We start from the raw sequence: 10127 nt of genomic DNA, 5'->3' as shown, positions 1-10127 counted from the left end.
ATTGGCATACTGGCATGTGTGGCCACTTTGAAGGGCGCAAGGGCTAGACACATGGGCGTGTGGTTGGCCGAGTGACCTAAGTCAGTATGTACCCCGTATTTTCACATGGCTTGTGACACGGACGTGTCTGGTAATCGTGTGAGACACACGGCCTACCCACACGGGCGTGTGTCCTAATTTTTAAGAAAAATTTTCTAAGTTTCCCCAACTTGTTCTGAATTATCAGTTTTGTCCCGAACTATTTCTAAAATATGTTTAAGGCATTGTAGGCTATTATAAGGGACAAATTGATTGAGAATGAATGATGACTGTATGAATTGATTGAATGTATGAGAAAAGTATGGTTATATGTGTTATAAGTCTGATAATGCTCTGTAACCCTATTTCAGTATTGAATACAGGTGACAGGTGTTACAAATCAAACAAATCATCAATTCTCGGTAAATGATATTTGTTCTTCATTGTAACCTTGTTAAGCTATAATCAATACACATTCTCGTTGATCCGTCTTTCTTCTTTACAAACAACACTGGCGCACTCCAGGACGAAAAACTAGGTCACACAAAGCCTCTATCTGTTAACTCTTGCAGCTAAGCTTTTAACTCTTTCAACTCTGTCGGAGCCATTCTATATGGAGCTATCGATATTGGTGATGTTCCCGATACGAATTCAATAGCAAATTTGACCTCTCTGATCGGTGGCAACCCCCGTAACTCTTCTAGAAACACACCCGGATACTCACAGACAATTGGCACTGACTCAATTTTTGATTTAGACACTTTTGTATCTAAAACATAAGCAAGATAAACTTTGCAACCTTTTCTTACACATCCCTGAGCTGACATAGACGAAATCACAACAGGTAATTTACTCGACTCATTTGATTCAATTCGAATGATTTCACTATTCTGACATTTCTATTCAATTGTCTTTCATCTACAATTCACAATGACATCATGTAGCGTCAACCAATCCATACCCAGAATTACATCAAACTCATCAAACGGTAAAAGCATCAAATTTTCCAGAAAATAGTAACCCCGAGTCATTAAAGGATCGTTCTTGCAAACTTTATCAACTAAAACATATTTGCCTAAGGGGTTCGATACTTGAACCACAAACTCAGTAGACTCAACTGATAAACTCTTACTAGACACCAAATTCATACAAATATATGAATGAATCGATCTAGAATCAATCAATGCAATTACATTAGTGTCATAAAGAGAAACTGTACCAGTGATAACAACAGGTGATGATGCATCTTCGTGAGCGCAAATTGTGTAAGTTTTATCAGGTGCTCTAGGCTCTGATGCCACTATAGAATTCCCATAGTACCGTGATTACCACTCATACTTCCAGTGTTTTGGGTTGGTCTCCCTCTAGAAGTTGTATTGCTTGATCATGCATTCTGAGATTTATCTTTCTCATTTAACTAAAGACAATCCCGGATAAAGTGATCTTGCGAGCCACATTTGAAACAAGCCCGGTCATTTATTCTACATTCACCAGGATGTCATCTTCTGCATCGCTGACATTCAAGTCTATTAAATCTAGCATTACCAATGCTCGCTATTGATGTAGCTTGGGCTTTGGAACTCGAGTGTTTCTTTCAATGATCTCTATTAGAATTTATACAAGGCTCATGATTTCTTTGACAAGGATTGATATGGTTTGCTCATTAATCTCTTTCTTGAATCTCTAGCCTCGAAATCAGCCTTTCTCTTTTCTTTGCCAAGTTTTTCGGCTTTACAGGCTCTGTCAACTAGCACCACAAATTCTTTCAACTTGAGAATCCCGACTAGCAATCTGATATCCATGTTCAACCCATCTTCAAATCTCTTGCACATAATGGCCTCAGTTGAAACACATTCCCTAGCATATTTATTGAGTCTCACGAACTCTCACTCATACTCTATCACAAACATACGGCTCTGGTTCAACTCTAGAAACTCTATGCATTTTTTATCAATGAATCATTGACTGATGTATTTCATTTTGAACTCAGCTTGAAAGAAATCCTAGGTAACTCTTTCTCTCGGTACCACCGACACCAAAGTGTTCCACCATTGATACACAATGTCCCTCAGAAGTGATACGACACATTTTAAACACTCTGTCGGTATGCAAGAAAGTTCATCAAATACTCTGATAGTGTTTTCAAGCCAAAACTCGGCTATCTCAGAATTGTCATCCACATTAGCTCTAAATTCTTCATCTCATTATTTTTGAATCTTATCAACTGGCGGCTTATTCAATCATAGAAATTCCACACCTTTAGGAAATACGAGAACTAATTGGGGATTAGGTGGGGTGGAGGTTGTTTTGCAGCTGGATTTGTTTGAACTGACACCATAAACTTCTTGTTCATCATCTAAAAGAAGGATTTTTTAGCCTCTCCTCTCCCTGGCTACCCGATACGAGTCTAGACTCAGATTGTGCTACTCCGTGAATGGAGGCAGGCGCATTGCTTTCTACATCATCAGCAACAACTCAATTAGGATCCATTTACTATACGAAAACACGATTTAAACTGTCAGAAGATATCACACTATCACAATTTATATATGGCATGTATAGCTAGACTTTTACATATGGTACATTAGTCCGAGAATCGACTAAACCATAGCTTTGAAACCAATAAATGTAACACCCCTCACCCGTATTCAACGCCAGAATAGGGTTATAGAGCATTACTGGACTTACAGTACAATAATCATACATTTCACATACATTTCTCAAATTCAATTAATCATCAATCAAAATCATTCATATCGTCCCTAATACGAGCCTACGAAGCCCAAAACATGCATTTGGGGTGGTTCAGGACTAAACAGATAACTTTAGAAACTTTTCACACTTAGAAAATTTTTGCAAAATATAGAGGACACATGCCTGTGTGGACACATGACCAAAGACATGCCTTTGTCACATTTCATGTGGATATTCGAAATAGGATCACATGGCCATGTCCAACCCGTGTCCCACCATGTGTAACTTTTTGACTCGGGTCACACGGACAACATACAAGCCTGTGTGGCCAACCCGTGTGCCCTAAAATGGCCACACACGCCCGTGTACCAGGCCGTGCCAAACCTGTAAGGTATACTAACTTAGGCCACATGGCAAATCACACGCCCGTGTGCTAAGCTGTGTGGAACATACTGACTTGATTTTTAATTCAACACCAATGGACAGACAACCATGTAACCTGGCCTTGTATCACACATGCCCGTGTCTCTGCTTGTGTGGAAAGAAATAGGCTATTTACCAAGCCATTTTGCCACTCAAATCTGAATGCAACTACACCAAACCAAATGGCACCAAAACATAGCATATATATAGGCATTAAAACCAACTAAATCAAGCTTAATTCATGCCAAATCAACTCCATTATCCACAATATACACAAGTCACAAAAGAGACCATTACATTATAATAAATTCACATATACAATTCAACTAAGTAAACATTTCCAAACATGCATCATTATGCTCAAGTTTACAAGCATATATCTTCTCAAATATCAACCATTTGACAACCACAATACCTACTATCAATAAGCATCACAAAGTCAACCTCAATCCATAACATAAGCCATATGCACACACATATATATACACAACCAAACCATAGACATTTATAAGTCAATTCAAACGGCTAAATTCATCATCAACTTATATAACAAAATGACCATTGTTCCTATACATGCCTTAGATTCCAAAAACATAAATTCAAAAGTACCAAAACGATAGCTTGGTAGTGTGATGAAGTCTCCGACGATCCTCGAATCCGAGCTATCTTTGAAATTACTATAAAATAGGGAAAAATAAATAGAGTAAGCTTTATAGCTTAGTAAGCTCATATGATTAATAATAAGTATAATTTTCCTATCCATTCACCATTTAAAGAACATAAGTAACATAAGTATTACATTCAAATCAACAATTTTCCCTTTGCCATAATTCTATGTATCAAGTATAAATTCATCAACTTTCACTTACGTTTCATATAAACTTATCAATTATAACTTACTTGCCATACTTATCACGAGTACCTGAACTGATCCATATCATTGCTTATATTCCCGTACCATCATCTTTTCCAGTTGAACCATTCAGAATAATATCAGATACTCGGGAATCTCGCACAAAAGTACCACATACATAGTGAATGTTATCTCAATCTCATATCACATATTCGCTCACTTTCGAGCTATCAACGGGCCTGCTCACACAAGCTGTTAGTCAAGACGTAGCTACACGGTGCTGCTCACAAAAGCTGTCAAGTGACCACAACACATGCTGATATATTCAGCCACCGGTAGGACGTACAGGACCAGCACCCCGATCATATAATCACAATAACCCCTAATGACATGTCACTAGTATCCTATCAATTCCTCAGGTTCAATCGGGAATTCTCACTGTCTCAATACATTTTCAATAGATTTCGCAGTGTCATGATGTCACAAATATAATATTCAAGCATATAAACACATATAACATTAAGCTTATTAATCATACCAACTTACATTGGTTCACAAAAATGATGAAATAGGTTGATTAGTCGAGTATTTTGTTTTTCCCCAAATCTAGATCCGAATTTAGCTTTTCTTGATCTATATGTAATCAAATTTAACTTATTTAATAATATTTCTATTCAATTTAATCCAAAACACTTATTAAAGCACATTTACACTTTTGCCCCAAGTAGTTCACAACTTTTACAATTTAGTCCTTATTTTATAAAAACACAAATTAATGCAATTTGATACCAGCCCATGCTAGTCAAATTTTCCTAGTATACATATTAGCCCATATTTTTCATTTATTTCACAATTTACCTATAAACTTTTTATATTTCACAATTTAATCCCTAATTTGCATTTTTACTAAAAATCACTTAACAAAACTTGTATAACTATCACCAAACATTCATAATCTATCATCAATCATTAAAGATCATATATATTCATTAATGGAAACATCCTAAACCTTTAACAATTTTGCAAATTAGTCTAGGGCTAGCTAGACCCAGTTGCAATGATCTCAAAAAGATGAAAATCATTAAAAACAAGACAAAAATGAACTTACATACAAGGAAGTGCTTGGCCGAACCATCCAAGTTCTCAAATGGTGTTTTATTTCTCAATATTAAGTTGGGGAAGATGAGAAAATAAAAATGTTTTCTTTGTTCTTTTATTATTTACTAACTTATTTATTAATTTACTTATTTAACCTTAATGTATAACATTAAAAATCCATATAAACCATGTACATAAATGTCCACTAACCTTAATAAGGGTATAATTACAACATAAGGACCTCCACTATTTAATTTCATAGCCATTTAATACTTCTAGCTATTAGAACATCACTTTTGCACTTACGCGATTTAGTCCTTTTTATCAAATTGACTAATCAAACAGTAAAATTTCTTAACGAAACTTTCTCACAAACATATTATCATGTTTTAAATATTAAAATAATAGTAAAATAATTATTTTGACTTTGGATTTGTGGTCCCAAAACCACTGTTCTGATTTCACTAAAAATGGGTTGTTACATGATTGGTGCTTTTCAGTGAGTTGCCAGTGCCAACACTATGCCTATGAACCATGGATTGCCACTAGAGCATCTGCATGCTCTAGGTGGAAGGGAATTTAGTGGTATTCGAGGAGTGGAGAAAAACCTTGAGCAAATGGCATGTTCTCACCAGAAAAATTGGGATGCATTGTGTCCTTACTCACCAGTGAAGCACATCGTTGGTGGAATACCATGAAGTAAGGAACTGTTTTGGACTAGCTGACATAGGATTTTTTCTTAGGAACTTTTAAAAATTTAATGGATGAGCAATATTTGGAAGCTCGTAAACTTGAATTTATCAATCCAGTACAAGGCGAGCTATTTGTGGCTGAGTATGAGGAAAATTTTGTGTGATTGAGTCAGTACGCAACAAATATAGTCTCGCAATAGAAGGATCATTGTCAAAGGTTCCATTTGGTTTGCATCGTGATATCCAACTATACGTAGTAACTTATGATACTATGAACTTTGACAAGCTGGTGGACAAAACCAAAGTTGTCGTGGAGATTAAGGCTTCACAACTTGAAACTAAAGATGGGAAGTAAGTATCTAGGTGAATGTCTAAGAGGGATCACGAGCCATAAAATTCTAAAAGAAATGTTAAGTGAATCTTCAGTTCAAATCATTTGCGACAAAGGAACAATAACTAAGATGGAAAGGAGGGTTCATATAGGTCTATGAGCTGGCCTTATTGCGAACATTATGAACCAAAATATCTTGAGGAATGTAGAAAGATAACTAGAGGTTGTTTCAAGTGCGATTTTAAGGATCACTTTATAAAAGATTACCCAGAAAGGCAAGAGAGGTCACAAGCTCAAACTAATATCCCCACTCAACTGTGAGTTGGTACTCATGGACGAGAAAGAGGAAAAGGTAGTGAAACAAGGCTAGTTGGGTAGCAGACTTTAGCTCATGCTGTTGTGACCTAAGAAGAAGAGGTAGTAGGCCTCATGCGAGTTTATGCTGTAAGGGTACCATCGATGTTATTACAGGCACCTTCACTCTACTAAATATTCATTTGTTTTCTCTGATTGACTCTGGTTCTACACATTCATATGTTTTAAGTGAACTAGTTAATAAACTAGGCATACTAGTGGAAACCATAAAGAAGGGAGCAACTATTACTTGTTATTTGAGGATAGTGTATTGGTCAATAGAGTGTATCATAGATGTCCTCTAATAACCCAAGGTCAAGTTTTCTATGCAAGCTTGATAGAGTTTTCATTCGATGGGTCCGACGTGATTTTGGAAATGGATTGGCTAACTTAGCACAAAGCGAAGATCGACTTTGAGCTAAAAAGTCACTTTGCAAAGCAGTGAAGGCAATGAAGTGGTTATGCTTGGTGATTGAACTCAATTTATGTCTAATGTAGTCTCAGATTGAAGGTAGAGAAGATGTTGGGTAAAGGTTGTGAAGCCTATCTCACTTTTGTGATGGGTTTGTAGGATTTGGTGAAAGGGGTTTGCGAGATGCGATCTATGCAAGACTTTCTTAATGTGTTTCCTGACGAGTTACATGGATTACAACAAGACCATGAGGTGAAGTTCGCCATTGAGTTGTATCCTGGTAGTCCAATAGTGTCTATTACATCATATTATATGGCACCCAATGAGTTTAAGGAGCTGAATATATGGAAAAATGAAAATATACAGACTTTTTCATACTTTTTTTAACTGAAATTCATGCAGTTTCGATAAAATTCGTGTCGAAAAGTAAAAAATATTTATAAAATAATTAAATTTCACCCATATTATGTACATGTTGGATTTTAATTAATTTTATATCAAATTTTTAGTTAATTTTAATTATTTTTGAAAGATTTACAAAAGGGTGACAAACAGCTCGGCAAACACTATTTGAAGCACAAAACCAAGAAGCAATTTTGAATCATCAAGGTGAATTAATTTTTTTCAGCATAAGACAGTCCAAATTATGTGTATTAATTCATAATATAATTAATTTTAATTTTAATCCAATTTAATTTGGGTTAAATAAATTGTTGTTAATTAATTATGAAAAGGGGCCAAGTTGAGATGAACCGAGAAAATTGATCTAACAAAGCACTGGGCAGCCCAAAACTGTCCCACATGCTGACCCAATCAGCTCACTTGGCTGATTATTTGGCTTGCAAAATGGCCCTTGAATTCTCCTTCAAATTGCATTCAAACTCCTCCACTATTTATATCTTTCTAGTTTGCCCCTACCTTAAAATAGCATGTTTGAAATCTGCAAACATGCCACATGTGTTGCCAACCATGGGGGAGTCTTTGGCTACTGATTTTGGCCATTTTTAGCGGCCTTCTCAACCTATAAATACCCCCTTAACTGCTCACTTCAAACACATCTCAACTCTTCTCATCTCTTCACTTCTCTCTCATTTTTCTCTCTTCATCCCTTCCATTGTTATTCACTATCTTCCCCTGTTCCCTTGCCGATTTCACCTCTTGAAAAAGAGTCAATCAACCACCATTTGGAGAAGCATTCAAGTGTTCATAAAAGCCTCGGTTCGACAAGAACAAGTAGAGAAGGAGGAGTGGAGCAAACTAGTCAAGCCACGGAGAAAACACCGGATTTAATTCTAGTTCCCTATCTTTCTAATTTTATTGTTGTTATGATGAACATGTCTAAGAATATTTGTGATGTTGATATGTTTAATTTAGTTAATATGGCTTAAATTTAATTCGTGTTAGATTGATTGCATTTCATCTACTTAATTTATTAAAATTGTGTTTGTGTTGTTATAGGCCTCAGTAAGATGTTTAATTAAGTAAAACCATGACTAAGTTATTCTTACATTATAATTGTAAGGTAATTAATGAATTAATTATTTAAACAGATTGAAATTGTAATTAATTGACACGATACTTAATCAGTGTTTAATCATCTAAGGTAGCTGAGGGTTAAATTAGAAATAGTATCTAATGATACATTAGCCTTGCATAATTTGCTAGATTATTGTGATTAAACTGTTTCAAGGTAGAAATACATTATTACCTCACATAATCTTTTATGTTCTTACGAGATTGAATTAATTGTTTGAATTGGCATAGAGATATGTACAAGAGATTATTTTAATTTTATAAGTATGTATATGAATTAACACATTTGTTTATTAAAATTTTTTTAATCAGTTGAATTGACATAGAGATATAGTCAAAAGATAAATGGATTTTGGTAGGTAAGTATGTTCATAAGTTAGCAAATTACCAAGTTGCCGTGAATTTATTCGTAACAACATAAACATGAGTTTAATAGTTCTAAGTTAATAAATGTAATTAATCTTATGTCATAGTGATTAAAATCATCTTTTGAGATCGTGCATTGGAACTTTTATTTTCTTTTTAATTATTTTACTTGGTTAAAAATCTTAGTTTTTAATCACCACCTCAAATCAAAATTTTTTTCTTCACCAAAGTGTTTTTAATTGCATTCATAAATAATCCTTTTCACAGTCCTTGTGGGTACAATAACTCAAACACTTACTTGTCATTTTATTACTTGTTGCGATTGTGTACACTTACACATTTTTGTCGTTCCAAATTTTTGGTGATGTTGCCAGGGACTATTTTAAAAAGTCATTGTTTGTGAATTTGTTAATTTTGCATTTTCGTTTATTTTCTTGTTCAATTTTAAATTAATTAATTTTTTTGTGTTTATTTTAGGTGTTTATAAGTATGAAATGAATTATCAATTTACTTCCTGTAGACCCTGAGATTGAAAGAACTTTTTGACAGCGAAAAAGACAAGCAAGTTAGAGAAGGACCAAATGGATGAATTTCAAAAATCTGAATCAAGGAAATGGAGGAAACCCTGCTCAAAATCCTATCCTTATTGTTAACGATAGGAATAGAGCTCTAAGATAGAATGCCGTGCCAGTGTTTCATGGTCTTAATTCGGGTATTAGGAGACCCAAAATTGAGGCACAACAGTTCGAGCTAAAGCCAGTCATGTTCCAGATTCTTCAAACAGTGGACTAATTCAGTGGAATGCCTACCGAAGATCCTCACTTGCACTTATGAGTGTTCATGGAAGTGAGCGATTCTTTCAAGTTAGCCAGAGTACCCGAAGATGCACTACGATTGAAGTTGTTTTCATATTTGCTAAGGGACAAAGCTCAAGCCTGGTTGAACTCATTGCCACCAAATTCAATTTCCACTTGGCAAGAGTTAGCAGAAAGATTCCTTATGAAGTATTTCTCACCTAGCAAGAATGCTAAGTTGAGGAACGAAATGACTACTTTCCAACAAACGGATGATGGGTCCTTTATGAGGCATAGGAAAGGTACAAAGAATTATTACAAAGGTGCCCTCATCATGGAATCCCATATTGCATCCAACTTGAAACGTTTTATGATGGTCTCAATGCTCACACGAGGATGGTAGTGGACACCTCTGCTAATGTTGCTCTCCTTTAAAAGTCTTACAATGAGGCTTATGAAATCACCGAGAGGATTGCCAGCAAAAATTATGAATGGCCAACCAATCGAGCAGTGTCAGGAAGACGAGTCACTGGAATACATGAAGTAGATGCTCTTACTT

The 10127-nt window shown here is 35.4% G+C and overlaps 1 non-coding gene across 1 annotated transcript; it reads right to left on the bottom strand.

Moving 5' to 3' along the window:
• Positions 1 to 9803: 9803 nt before the first annotated feature.
• LOC121211762 (small nucleolar RNA R71) lies at positions 9804 to 9909 on the bottom strand. The gene has a single exon (XR_005906980.1). It is a non-coding gene; the product is annotated as a small nucleolar RNA R71 (small nucleolar RNA).
• Between the last annotated feature and the right edge of the window lie 218 nt (positions 9910 to 10127).

The sequence above is a fragment of the Gossypium hirsutum genome, chromosome A12 (genome assembly GCF_007990345.1).
Source record: "Gossypium hirsutum isolate 1008001.06 chromosome A12, Gossypium_hirsutum_v2.1, whole genome shotgun sequence".
Lineage (NCBI taxonomy): Eukaryota > Viridiplantae > Streptophyta > Magnoliopsida > Malvales > Malvaceae > Gossypium > Gossypium hirsutum.
Note: the sequence above shows the minus strand (reverse complement) of the source record. Positions and strands in the feature narration are given on the sequence as shown.